This window comes from Micromys minutus, assembly GCF_963924665.1.
Source record: "Micromys minutus genome assembly, chromosome: 16".
NCBI lineage: Eukaryota > Metazoa > Chordata > Mammalia > Rodentia > Muridae > Micromys > Micromys minutus.
In genome coordinates, this window is record NC_137985.1 from 32,140,151 (window position 1) to 32,155,898 (window position 15,748).

Here is a 15,748-nt window from a genome sequence, read left to right on the forward strand (position 1 = left end):
CTAAGAGCTGCACTAGCTCTCTCAGTAAATTCTTGAGATTCCCAACCAAGTTCAGAAATCCTGTTAGAAGAAATTCTAAATGAAAAATGAAAAATCCTAAAAAAGATGAGTTCACTCTGGATTTTCTAATCAAAATCAGAAATCCTGTTAGAAAAAAAAATATGGAAGAGTCATGTTTGATCTTCAGACAGCTCAGCTCTCCCCAGAAAAACCTTCTAAAGAGAAGAAAGAAAGCAAGGAAGAATTTAAAAAACTGCTATTGTTCTTTTTGCCATGTTTTTAAATTACATATTAACTCAGTCAGTCATTTCATGTTCCCTTCTGACCATTCACAGCATCAGCCTTTTACAACCTTAGCCCCTTGACTCTTAAGGAAAGGATAGCAAGCACATTATTTATTTATTAATTTACTTTTGTTAACATTGCTAAAGAATCCAGAGCTCTGTCTGACTTTGTAAACCTAACTGGTGGGACCTTACCCTGCAATCACCAGTCTTCAAATTTCTTTCTCTCTTTTCATTGTGTCTTTCTGACAAGCTGGCTCATAGTGTGACCAACCACCTCTGTTCCTTTAGATCTGTGAAGCTTCTTAACCAATTCATATTGCATCCTTATGTTTTTCATAGTTGAGAAGGTATATATTTTCAAACTCGTTTTCAGAATTCTTTCCCAGTCTTAAAGGCTGTCCTGAAGGTCACAGTGCTCTATGATTTTGCTGAGATATTAGAAATGCCCTTGCCTCCCAGATTCTTGATGTCTCTGTTTATCATGATTCATCAACCCTAGCAGAGAGGACATTCCTTGAAGGAGGAGCATGAAAATATGTACATTATTATTTATACAAATAAGCTTTATGCCCACAGCAGCCACCTGTTCCAGGGGGTAGAAACCATGTCGTTCCATGGCTGAGCAGGACTTGGCAAATACTGGCATTTCTACGATAAAGACATGATGGTATTTTATTCTCTTTTGACTCCCTGAATTTATTCTCACAACTGAGATTATACAGAAGAATAGGAAGGAGGAGGAAAAATAGGAGTAGGAGGAGTAAATAATTAATATTGCTCTTATGCCACATTAGGTAAAGATAAATTGGAAAAGCTTTTTAAAGCTATAAATTACAGCGCAAATTTTATATATAATATTTATGACTGTGCACCAAACAGCTGGATGAATAATAAACACAGAGCTGAGAAAACTTTTCTCTGTCACACACATTATTTGTAAGTATTAGTCATGTTTTCATAGGTGCTATATTTCAAGATTGATGTTTTTGCCCAGGAATTCTACGAAAGAACAGATAATTTCAATACTAAACAAATTCAGAGCCCAGGTGAAGAAGAAGAAGAAGAAGAAGAAGAAGAAGAAGAAGAAGAAGAAGAAGAAGAAGAAGAAGAAGAAGAAGAAGAACAAGAAGAAGAAGAACAAGAACAAGAAGAACAAGAACAAGAACAAGAACAAGAACAAGAAGAAGAACAAGAAGAAGCAGTAGAAGACAATCCTTCAAAGTTGTTTTAATGAAATGAGCATAACATGTATCCAAAATCAGAAAGACTGCAGGCAGAACAGAATTACAGACAAATCTCACTTCCCTGACCAAAATTCCATAAAAAGTACTAAATGTCAGCAATGGAAAAGAGTGACATATCATATCCAATTAGTTTACCATGGGTGTGTGAATAGTGCAGTATGAAACTTAATTCCCTTCCTATTTCCTTTTGTCTTGTCCTATTTTACACTATCTCATACACACTGGGTTAGTCTTGATCTCACTAAATAGCTCAGGCTGGCCTGTTCTCTGGATGCCCCTTCCATAATCCTCCAAGTTTGAGACTGCATGCATGAACCTCCTTCAACTTTGGCTGAAGTCCACTGGTATTTCTTTTTGTTTTGGTGTGTACACAATGTGAACTCGTGTTTGTGAGGATAAACCTGTGTGTAGATGAAGGCCAAAAGTTAACCTCAGGTTTTGTTATCTACTTTGGTTTTCTAAGACACAGTCTTTTTCTTGCCTTGCCTGAAACTCACCTAGCAGATTAAGAGCCCCAAATATCTGCCTGGGTTTGCCTCTTAGTGCTAGAATTAAAAAATACGATACTACACCTGAATTCTCTTCTTCTTCTTCTTCTTCTTCTTCTTCTTCTTCTTCTTCTTCTTCTTCTTCTTCTTCTTCTTCTTCTTCTTCTTCTTCATCTTCTTCTTCCACTTCTCTCTTTCTTTCTTTCTTTCTTTCTTTCTTTCTTTCTTTCTTTCTTTCTTTCTTTCTTTCTTTCTTTCCTTTTTCTTTCTTTCTTTCTTTCTTTCTTTCTTTCTTTCTTTCTTTCTTTTTTCCCTTCCTTCCCTTCCTTCCTCCCTTTTGTTTATTTTTGTGAATTCTATAGATTTAATTCAGGTGTACATATTTGCACACCAGACAATTTAATGACTTAACTGTTCCTTCCACCCTACTAATTTAGTTTCTCAATGTAAACATTTATCTAGTAATCAATATTAGTACAAAGGATTTGTAATAGTTTTGTAGAGCTCAGTAGAAAATGAATAAACTCTTGTACCTGCCACTATAGTAATCAATGATGGGGTCTGGTGAAATGAAATTAAGCCTTTGAATCTATGAGCTAATATAAATTATTGTTTTTCTTTTAGGTTGTTCATATCAGGCCTTTTGTCAGTAATGAAAAACTGATAATATCTTAAAGAAACAATACCAAAGTTAGGGAGCTAGATGCTAAGAGCTGTGGAGATCTGCTTTACAAAGACCCCTTAGGTAATTCACACTCTACTACCAACCATTCAGAACATGGCTCACACACTGTGGGGGATCCTGCTGCAAGAGAAGACAAGATTGTTAAAATATCCTGCCTGACCTGACCCTGGCCTCCTCAAGTTCACACCTCCTCTTCCTCTTTGTTGAGTAAATATTCAATATTTTCTGTCTATTTTGTGTTCTCCAATATTAAATACTGACAAAGATAAAAAAAAGAAAAAGAAAAAGAAAAGGAAATGCATAAACTCATCTGCACAGGAAGAACAAGTTTATGATTTATTCTCAATTAGATTCATTTTATAAAAGAATATTGATAGGAATAACTCAAAGATTCTTTCTATTTCTTCCCCTTTTTATTAAATATGTTAGAACTAAAATATCTATTGTATTTTCACACATGTTTTTAGTCCTAATTATCTATGATCACAAAAATACTTTATTCTTGCATATACTTTACCATATTTTATTTTTCCATGCTGTATCACTACATAAGTAAGCTATATTTTGTGGAATGTTAACATTTTAACTAAGTTGTTCATGTTTAATCATAGCTTTTTTTTTTTTTTATTGTCTCTAGAATCTTTTGAGATTTAGACACATATTCTAGGCTCCTTACCTGATAGAATCAAAGTCAAAACAAACAGAGTGTACTTTTGACTTTAAACTACTAATATATTTAGTATAATTTACTAGTACAAATGGAGAAAAAAGAACCTTATTTCTGGAGTATATTTCATACTTTTCTATGTGACTCCTCTAGTCATTTGCTTCTTACAAGGCAGGCGTGACATGTCCATTCTAGCTAGTGTTTATTGTTTTCTAGAAAGGAACAAGGACAGTCAGACTTAAAGAATCTGCAGTTCACTAGACTGGGTGGTTCAACCTTAATGCCATCGATATGCGGCTCCAGCTTGTAGACTTTTATCATCACCATTCAGTGATCTCTAGGAAGGGATGAAGTAGATTTGTGAAATTTAGAAGTGGGAGAATTTGGTAAAGGGGATGGATGGGAATAGAGAAATGACTGAAATGGAAATGACCCTGAATCCCATATATCAATCTGGAGAAATGACTGACAGTGAGCATGAGAGGACAGCCACATAAACGAAGTCCTGAATCCTTTGGCACAAGGTACCCACCCGCCTTTGTTCTGATCTCCAAGAGGACACATACACATATCCTTAAGAGATCTGCCTCTGTTGGTGGGCAAACAAAGCTGTCTTTAAAGAAGTGTTAAATCATTGTTTGCTTTGAGCAACAACACTTAAAAGGTGGAGAAATGGGAGAAATTTGATGTCAAATTTTACATAGATATTGTATGTAGCTGAATGTGAGGTTTGTGTCACATAACTGTATATTGAAATAAAACAAGAACAATACTTCCTAATGTAATAGAGTTAAACAGGCTTTGGGGGGAGAATACACAAATAACAGAATTCATTTTATTTACATAATTTATTTTAAAGAGACTTAAGGATGTGTAAAATTTAAACTCTCATTACATGATCTTAACATGGCTATGAAAACATATTTTACAAGACCATATTTAGGCTATCGATTGTGCTGGTAACATTTAAAACTGGAGGACCCAAACATTAAGATCTTTTTAATGTAACTGTGAATTCATCAAATCAGTCATCCATTTGGCATTTATCATGTTTCTGGGGTGTTATGTGAATAGGTGTTAGGATTCAGCAGTCAATCAATAGAGCAAACATACTTGGAGCCAACGTTCAGCTAACGGATACGCTGCACGCGTTTTTTGGTGCCTTGTTTGTATTATGATTGTCAGGTCTTTTCTATTTTGTCTGTCTTCACTATACAATTTAGATAGTGCCCATTAAGGATTTGCGAATGAAATGTGTTTAAACTGCTTAATTTAAATGTTGATCTAAAGAACATTTTCAAAAGTTTATGGTTTTTAATAAGGCATTGGAATTTTATATAAGGAGTTATGTAAAATTCATGGTTATACATTGCAGAACTTGAAAAAGATTCAGAATATGAATTTGCAGCAAAATTCTTTTTTTCCCCCCTTTCCTTGTGGCTTGATCTATGTTATTGAGTCACTAGCACAACCTGGTGGCTACATTGGTGAACTGCCTAGTGGTTTAGTGTTTGCTGAATGTTTGCAGTTGTGTCTTTATTCTTCTTATGGCTAGGCATTATGATCATGTGTGTGTGTGTGTGTGTGTGTGTGTGTGTGCATGTGAGCACATGCATGCACATGCTTGTATATGTGTGTGTGTGTGTGTGTATACAGAACCACTTTAAATAGTTTACCCGCTGTAATTAAAATTTGCACATTTTTCTGTAAAGCAAATAAAACTGCTTTAAAATTATACAGTGGGCTGATCTACTAACTATACAATGATCTACTAACACACTGAATGGAAGATTTTTCTCTTTGTAAAGTGAATTAGGTTCTAGACAGCAAGAAGGGTTGCACATTCTTTATACAAATTCTCCACACTTTATAGAACTCAAATCAGCTATTATCTTATTTATAATATTTTGAAGGCTTATATGTTTTGCAGTTGATTGAGTTGCCACTTCATAGAGTTTGAGGATCTTGTTTTTGTTGGGTCTGGGATGGCCTTTATCTGAAGAGAATGAGATCACCTTTCCTTCAAATTACTGTGCCAAGATATAGCTAGGCAGAAATGGAATGTTTATTCACCAGAGTTGTCTTATATCTTTCACCATGGATTTGGGTGATTCTAGTCCTGAGAATTTAAAACGACAGATGATTCATTAAGTTGCATAACATCCAAAGAACTCTCACTAGTTAATGCAAGAATCCAACTCCTGAGAAATCACTTAAAAATTTAGGAGAACCTCTAGAGTTGTCTGGTTGTCTTCAGGAGTCATTCATCCCACCGGCAGCATTGCCCACCTCCTGGGCATCCTCTAACCCTCCCCTGCCACCCCATTTCTCTTCCCCATAAGTTAGATGCTACTATGGTGGAAGGGAGCAAAGGTGCTTTTGCCTGAGTTTCTGTCAGTTTGAACTCTCTCCAACAAACGTGCTACAAAATACAGACACACTCATCAAGGTCCCTTCGCTAGCTCCTGGCATAGAGTTCTGTCCTCTGCACCCTTCACTTCCTCCTCCCCACACCGATTGCTGTTTTCCAGATGCTGGCCACCTTTATGTCTTTGTTTACTTTTCTGTGTAAGAAGCATTTAAATGAACCATAGAGGTATTCTGGGTCCATCACTTGGTTCTACCACACAGAACTGAACCATGTAGGCACCTTCCCACATCTGGAGTATTCCTTCCAACTAAAATAATTGTGGATGCAAAACTGATCAGTTTTCTGTGAATTCAGGAAGCTTACCAGTTCATCAGAGACTGGGAAATATCTTTGGTCTTCTTAGATGCAGCTATGTAAGTACTGAGTTTTCTGACTCCAGTAAATATCACCTTTAGTGAGCTTTACTATGAAAATGTAAACAAAAACCTAAAGTATAATAAAAATCCAACAAATCACAGACTTAAAACAGTCTCACATTTTGTTAAGACATATTAATACTGTAGTAACATAAAAGGTATTCTGGTTATGTATTGTGCAAATATATTTTGGATGCTATTTATGTACCCAGCCAGAACTCTAATTTCTTACCACACTGTGAGTTCTGTGGTTAAAGGTGGCTCTGCTTTGTTTGTTTCACATGCCAAGTTTATCCCCTGCTGCTACTTTGAATAACTGAATGAACAGATTATTAGTAGCATCTCTACTTGTTTAGGCAATTTAGAAGACTAACCAGTAAAAGAAAAGTTAGAGCAGCAAATGTGTGTGTTATCTTCATAAATATAAGCAAGAACTTCTATGGAAAACCGAGCAAGGCTTTCTCATACTGTTTCCTATGGCGAGGACTCAGTCTCCATCTTCTTCTCCAGCTACACGGACTTACGCTTTTAAGGTTGTGCTCAGCTGCTTCATCCATATTCATTTCCGAGCCCAGAATAACCAAGATGGTGTCAAAAGATGAAACTGCAGGAAATTTAGTTTGAAGATCTTCCTTAGCTTTTATTCACAGTTGTGGAATCCAGCAGTTCTCAGAACTAGAGCAGGCTCGAAGAACTCTGGGGCTACCGTGATTACATGAAAATGGACTGAAAACAAGGAATGGACTGACTGGTTCAAGCTTAGCGCTTTACCTATTCAGCTGTCTGCTTACCATGGACTGTAGCCCAACAACCACAACCACTGAGGACTTATTTATATGTCCTATGCTGGGGTGTATGTTCACTAAGAAGGAATGATGTATGGATGTATATTCAAGGCCTGAATCTAATTTAAATTTATCAATGGGCAATGTGAATTGGGTGTGTAAATTAAGAGACAGCAAGCTGCACACCTAAAAGCCACATTAGGTCATCATGTATCAAAGGTTTCCAAACCTACCTTCTCTTGGGCCTGCTGCAGTTTCCTCTATCTCCTGTTGGTGCCTTGGATTCCTGATTACAATCCACTCCCTTCCGGAACTGACTGGAGGCTTACCCGAAATACTTGGCTTAACTATTATATATCTTACCTGTTACATCTAAATTTTTTCTTTTGCTGTTCCTTTTAGAATGTTCTTTGCTTTATTCCTACACTTCTCAGAAAATGTCACATTATATATCTCTGTCTTCTGTGTAACTTACTCCTTTCTTGTGTTATCTGTCTAAATATTACTTTCTTCATTGAGACTCCCATCTTCTTAAGCCAATCCTTTTGGACATCAATGTACACATGTGTACAAAATAGCTTTGTGTATTCTCTTGGACTTGAAACACTTACAGGACAGAAACCTTATTTAAATAATTTGTCATCATATCAAGATGTCAATGGTGCTTTGATATGCTGGGAGACTGTTTCTAATTTTGGAAATACATAGTAGAGGATAGTGTTGAGGCAGAAGACAATGAATATATCACATGACACATGGTATTTATCAAGTATCCTCTACTCTAATGTTAATCTGAAAAAAACCCATAGATTTTAGAATTCAGTGAATATAATTAGCAGTATGTTGGATTAAGATGGACACCAAAGAGTCATACTGTACTTACCAAACCTTCTGAGAGTGCGATTTGAATGGAACATTAATTAGGTATTCCAGGTGAACTGGATCTTTTTGATTTTGTTCTGCCCTATAATTTTTGAAAATTTATGTTTTGCCTAATTATATCTTTTAATGGTAATCCATGAACTGTAATGCATGAGGCTGATATTTTATGAAAAAAGACTCATTAATGGGAGCAATAATAATGTCATAGCTTGTCATAATAGGAAATTTAGAGGTTTCCTTTTTGAAAAAGTCAGGTACAAGAAAGACTGTAAAAGCTACTACTTTCAATTATGTCAATTGTGATGTAACGTAAAACACCTTACAAGATTTTTGGAAACATTTCTTCATGATTCTGACTTTGAGATGAACGTTTTTATCATAGATATGCTTCTACAAGATAGGCCATGGTTTAGCATGGTTTAGTTTATTATGTAAAAGTACTCTGTCAAGGTTTATACTTACAGGTAACAGGTCTGACTCTGTGAGCTGGAAGAAGAGATAGTAGAGATACAGAGCCTTGGAATGATGCTGTGAATCCATGCTCAGAGAATTAGCAGGTCAAAACTCATCAGTTGTCAAGAGTAGGACACATTTCCGCAGCAGGTTCCCCTCTGTTCCATATAACTGTGGCACCCATGATCTTGTTGTCCATATTTTTCTTCTTAGAAGCAAAATCTTTGAAAAATATCTTTGTGCCAATGAGATCCTTGAGCAGATAAAGGTGTTGGCAGTAAAGCCTGATACCTGAGTTGGATTTTCAAAACCTACATGGTGAGAGAAGAGAAATGGCTACCCCAAATTGTCCTCTGATTCCACACAGTTCATTCATGCTATGGGATGCATATGTACTCCCTACCTTACTAAATAAATATGGATAATAAAATTTTTAAAAAATTATTAACTAAGACTATAAGTTCTTTTAAATTTGTTAAAGAGTATTTATGGTTTATTTTTCAAAGTGATTTTATAATTGTTACTTTAATATTTTTAGATAATTTAAATAATAATTATTATTATTTAAATTATTATTTTATTTTTGATATTATATTATTACATAATTTCCCCTTTCCCTCCTTCAAGTTTCCCCCACACCCCCTTGCTATCCATTGAATTTATTGCCTCTTTTTCATTAATTGTTGTTACAAACATTATGTACCTGTTAATATATTTACTTGTTAATGTATATACATTACCAAATTTTGTGGCTCATTCTTCCCCCATTTTGAGGCATAAACAATGTCCCTGTAAGCTTTATCTTGGACACAGATGGTAAATAATTAGCTTTCACTTTAGTTCAGCTGATGACTCGTAAGTAAAACAGGACCTAGGATTTTTAGGCTGTAATGTTACCGAGTGTGTGTGGATGTGAAGGTCCCAAAGCTGAGCTTTCTACCTGGGAAGCACTGCTTGCTTCTTTGTTGTTTTGTGGGTCTGTGTGGGGGTAGAAGTTCGCTCAGCTCTCCACTTAGTTTCAGGGATTCACACTGGCATGGAAGTAAAGTGTCACCTGCTGCATGCATCCTTTTCAAGTCTGTTGCTTCTTGGTGGAAGTTTGGCGCTTTCCCTGGCCACAGACAGTGGCAGGCATCAGGTTTTCATCTGCAATGTTCAAGCATGCAGTGGGCAGTCGTTTAGTCCAAGTTTTCCTCTTGATATAGATGAGGGGCAGAGATAACAAGCTAGTAAACCCTTTAAAAAAATTAAAACGATCTGGGTTTTCATCTTTTCTGTTTCTGTTGATAATGAAGAAAGAAACTTTTGAATCTTCACTTTTTAGTATGAGTTTTGAGTTCTTCCTGAAAAAATATGAAATTCATCAATATATTTTTTTCTCAAGTTCTGGGCTCCTGAACAGTGTTTAGAATTTTAACCATCTGCCCATGTTTATTCATTTTTATTTGAGTAGTTGTTAGTCTTAAGAAAGTTAAAGGAAAGAATGAAGCTCTCAATCTGGCTTGAGTCATATTTTTTACCATTCAGAATTTTAAAAATATTTATGTGCATCTTACATTTGACACCTGTGCAGCTTCTCCTGTATAAGTCTGTCTCAGTGCTCAGCCAATGATAGAAGTTGGCCACTAATCCCTCATGTGATAAGATGCTCATTGTTATTGGAGGGATGTGTTTAAGGTTGAAGACACTTTCAAATATGCATGTAGCCACATTTTACCATATGTCTTTGAACATTCATTCTCCTTTGTACTCACATACTGTTTCCTAGTTTAGTAGAAGTCTATGGACAACGTTGGCTCTACTTTGGAGGTATTAATCTCCTGCTGAACTAGTCTAGAATACACCTGCTTAACTGTGTATTATTATTCATAATATTAGAGTCATTGACTTCCTGCTTACCAGTTTTGAGGTTTGCTCTCTTCTATGCATTGTAATGCTAAACATTAGCCCCCAAGGTCTGCTTGCAGATGACAAGGAGACCCAGGAATGAGGAGACAGCCAAGTACATCAAGTGATGCTATGTAACCCTGCTAGTTAATTTAAAACTACTGGGTGAATAAAGATGAGTACACCCTATAGCTGGGCAGAGGAGATGTAGGCAGAGCTTCAGTTCCCTGGCTTGGGGTTTGAGGCAGAGACCACAAGGAAGGAGGGGAGAGAGAAGAAGGGAAAAGGTAGGTGTGTCATCAGAGCATGGCCATGAGAAACAGCCAGTTGGAGTAGGAGCAACCCAGGTGGAACATGGTAAGTTATGTCTCAGGGTTATTTACAGAAAAATAGACAAAATAGCCTGGAGGGTTGATATCTGCCCAGCTTTAGTGCTTTTAAAGCTTATTATTAATATAAAAGTTTTGTGCCTCTTATTTGGGAATTAAATGATCAAAAATTAATATTTTCTACAACATTTTGGCGAACCAACCTGTCGCAAGAACTTACTTTTAACCCAAACTGAAGTTTCAGATTCCAGAAATAATGGGTATCACTCATTTAAGATAAAAGCCAGGATGATGTTTAGGAAGGCAGGGAGAAATCGTTCCTAAGTAATGGTTTTTCCCCAAGCCTTGTGGGGTTTTGGATAAGGGTTAGTCCATGCTAGTTTGGTACATGTGATTCGAATCAGAGCACAAGCTAAGATACAGCTGCACTGCTGAGTCGACTTTACACTAGGTAGAGCAGAAATTATGAGCCACAGACAACAGGCTTAAATGCTAGCATGAGCCCTTCCAGAGAAGCACAATTTTGGGAACTCAGGACACTTTGTGGCCTAATCACACAGGCACTGAATATCCCTGCTATACAATAAGACCTGCAGAATCCTACCTCTTGGAGAACAGTATCGCTGCCTCCCACAGCCACAAGTTATAGAAAGGTAACTTAAGTAAGAAATCACATTACTTTGAGCAGACAGCAAAGTCTCCATAAAATGTGGGGCTCCCACAGGAAAACTAATGGCAGCTCATGAGAGCTAACATGAAGGAGGTGTGCGCAACCAGTCTCCTTGATGTGGGCTCCCACAGAAGAACTGATAATAGCTCAGTCTAACATGACACAAAACTCATGTCAATACCTCTGAGCAAATACAATATGGCTTGAGAGTATGCTTATGCACTAATATGGAAAAATTAAAATAAATTTGACTATAGGAGATATTAAATTAAGAGAGAAAAGGATAGAATAAATAAATTCATATAAATAATAGCCTCAGAAAAAGGAAGGAAAAAATAAAAATTCATATAAATGTTTTCAAGGGTAATTATATACTAAGTAAATAAACTCATGTCTTTGATCCCGATACTTAGGAGCCAAAGACAGAGACAGATGGCTTACTTGTAAAATTGAGACCAGCCTGATCTATAGAACAAACCCAAGGCAGCTTGTACTATACAGAGAAACCCTGTCTTAATAAATAATAATAAATATATAGACTCCATATAGTTTTGTTGTGTTTTACCAACATGAATATAATCATGTTATCAATGATAATGATTGTGCTATGCATCCTTATTGAGAGAGCTCAAAATGGAGTAGACCTGGATAGAAACAGCGTTGATACATTGAATTAGTCTATGCTTTTAATTATGTCTAACTGCTAAACAAGGGATATGTTGTGTTGGAAGAGAGGCTTTGTGTTTGTGTTAATATAAAAGGCTTTGAATTTCATCCAAAATAATACAAACAAAATTTGACAGAAGGAGACCCCCCCCCCCGAAGATCTTGGCTACAGACAAGAAGAAACAAATCAAGACCGAAACAAATAACTTGGATATGGTGATCCTGTACTTTGGAACAGCTTTAAGACTAGCTGAGACAAAAATATGTCTAGCCAAAACTTCAGCTTGCCTGCCCAATAAGTTTAGTTGGCTACAGAGTCTTTATAACTTATTATTGCATGCCATCCTTTCATATGACATAAATGGAGATTTATATTACAATTTGGTTATCGGTCATACTAACTTCTAAAGAAAGACAGTTGTTTTTCATCTGCACCAATACAAAGCAAAAACTCATCTTTACTTGATTTTTGCACACTGCACATTCAACACAAATGTCTTTATAGAACTGTATGTTTGTTGTAAAAGTGTGTGTGTTACAGAATGGAAAGCCAAGAAAGCAGCCTTTACAAGATTCAACCCTGGGCACACTAGGATCCCTGATTCTGCCCCAAGCTATTCCGATGCTCTTTTCTTGAGACACTTGTTTATAGATCTCAGTTTGATCAGCGTTACAGACTGATCTAGTCAGGACTTTCCATAAGCATGAACTTTCTCAGCAATCAGAGACTAGACAACAACTACATTTATTTATGTTATTGTATGCATGTATGTGTACATAACCTGGCATGAGATTCACACAATACAAATCTCATACAATAATGGCATACATGTTGAGATCAGAAGACATTTGTGGGAATTGGTCTCTCCTACCATGTGGGGCCTGGGAATCAAACTCAGGTTCTCAGGGTTGGTAGAGGGTTTTGATCCACCGAGTCATCCTGCTGGCCCATAAATAAGCCAAAATGTCTATGGATAATTGGTTTCTAACAAAGAAGCCAAATCATTAATTAATTTATTCATTTACATTTCAATATCTAGACCACTTCTCCCAGTTTCCATCCCTAGCTTCTTACCACTTCCTCTCCCCTTCTCTTTTGAGAAAAAGAAGGCTCACCCCCATCTCCCGCCTGGATAATTCAACTCTCTGCAGAACAAGACACATCATTTTCCACTAAGGCCAAATAAGGCATCCAAGCTAGGGAATCAGGATCCACATACAGGCAACAGATTCAAGGATAGCCATGATCCATTTGTTGGGGAACCCGCATGGAGTCCAAGCTGCACATCTGCTACATATATGAATGGGGCCTAGGTTCAGCTACAGTAGCTTTTTGGTTGGTGGTTTAGTTTCTAGGAGCGCTCAACGATCTAGGTTAGTTGACTCTGTTGGTCTGTGAAGTCCCTATCTTCTTCACGTCTTTAATCCTTCTCCCAACTCTTCCACAAGATTTCCTGAGCTCCATCTAATGTTTATGGATCCCTGTATCTGTTTCCACTGGCTGCTGGATGGAGCCTCTCAAATGAAAGTTATTCTAGGATCCTGTCTGGAAACACAACAGAGTATTATTAATAGTGTCAGGAATTGGTTTTTTGCCCATGGGTTGGGTCTTATTTAGGGCCAGTCAATAGTTGGCACTTTTCTCCCATCTTTGGCCCTACACATATTGTAGGCTGAACCAATTTTGAGTCGAAGGCTTTGGGTCAAAGGCTGCTGTCTTTATCTCTTCAATGGGAGTCCTGAGTAATGTAGGAGGTGGCCACTTCTTGGTCTATATACCTCTCTGTGAGGAGTCTCAGATAGAGTAACCCCCATACATTTCCTGATGCTTGTCCCCATTCCATGTCTCTGGCACATCCTAGAGATGCCCCCATTCTGATTTTCTTTCTTCCCTACTCTACCTATACCTGATACTCCCACTGTGATCCCATCCCATCCCCATTCCCATCCCCTCTAACTACCTCCAACATCAATTTATTTTCCCTTCTGAGAAAGATTAAAGCATCCCTCCTTAGGCTCCTTTTGTTATTTGTACTTTTTGGCCTCTGTATCATACCGTGGTTATCATATACATTATGGCTAATATCCACTTATAAGTGAGTACATATTATCCACATATTTTTAGGTCTGGGTTTACCTCGCTCAAGATAACATTTTTTAGTTACATCATTTGCCTGTAAAATTCATAATGTCCTTGTTTATAATAGCTGAGTAACAAGCATTCCACTGTATAAATGAACCACATTTTATTTATCCATTCTTTAGTTGAGATACACCTGGGTTGTTTCCTTTCACATCTCTTTTGGTTACTTTTGGTTGGAAACCTGTTTTATTACATATTAGAATAGCTACTTCAGCTTGTTTCGTGGGTTCTTGTGTTAGGAAAACCTTTTTCCATCCTTTTACTCTAAGGTAATGACTGAAGTGTATTTCTTGTATGCAGCATAATGAGGAATCCTGTTTATGCATCCTCTTTGTTAAACTTTGTCTTTTTTGTTGGGGAATTGAATCCATTGATGTTGATAGATATTAATGACCAATGAGGTCTGGCCTCCATCTCTTCCCAGAGCCACAGGCAGAGCAGGCACACTGCCATTAGGACTCGCGGCCTGCCAGCACAGAACTGAGCACCCAGAGGAGACACAGGAACACTCACCCCACTGAGCCCATGGGTGAGCTAAGCTCTCTCTCCACTGACCTCTGGGAATTCTTGTGGTATTGGGATCTCAGTGTGGTCTGGGTTCAGACTGATCTGGTCTCCATCTCTACCCGGAGCCACAGGCAGATCAGGCATACTGCCATCAAGACTGGCAGCTTGCCAGAACACATAAGTGAGCGCCCAGGGGAAACGTAGGAGCTCTTTCCCCACTGAGCCCACTGGTGAGCCCAAAATCTCTCTCCACTTATCATCTGGGGAGAGCCCCCTTCCCGGGAAATCTCAGAGTGTAGATATCACCCTACTATTTGGGTCTGTGACATTCAGGCCTCCATCTGTACCCAGAGCTAGAGTTGGCCCATTGCCATTAGAACCCACAGCTTGCACATAGAGAGATGAACATTCAGGACCAATCTCCATCTGGAGCCCATGGCTGAGAGACCTACAGGAAAGACAAGCTTTGTTCAGAGACAACAGATCAACTAACATCAAAGATAACAAGATGGCAAGAGGCAAGCACAAGAATCTAAGAAACAGAAACCAAGACAACCTGACAACATCAGAACCCAGCTCTCCCACTACAGCAAGCAGTGTATATCTTAACATACCAGAAAAACAAAGTGTGGACTTAAAATCATGCCTCATGCTGATGATAGAAGGTCTTGAGAAGCAAATGAATAACTCCCTTAAAGAAATACAGGAGAACACAGAGAAACACAAGCCCTGAGAGAAACACAGGAAAACACAAGCAAACAGATGAAGGAATTGAACAAAACTATCCAGGAACTAAGAACAGAAATGGAAACAATACAGAAAACACAAAGAGAGACAAAACTGGAGATAGAAAACCTAGGAAAGAGGTCAGGATTCATAGATGCAATTATCACCAACAGAATACAAGAGATGGAAGAGAGAATCTCAGGGGAAGAAGATAACATTGAAAACATCTATACAACAGTGAGAGAAAATGTAAAAATAAAAAAGCTCCTAACCCAAAACATCCAGGAAATCCAGGACACAATGAGAATACCAAACTTAAGGATAATAGGGGTAAAAGAGAGTAAAGACTTCTAACTAAAAAGACCAGTAAATATCTTAAACAAAATTATAGAAGAAAACTTATATATATATAAAACTTATATATATAAAAAGAATATACAAGAAGCCTATAGAACTCCAAATAGATTGGACCAGAAAAGAAATTCCTCCTGACACATAATAGTCAAAACACCAAATGTCAAAACAAAGAAAGTATACTAAAA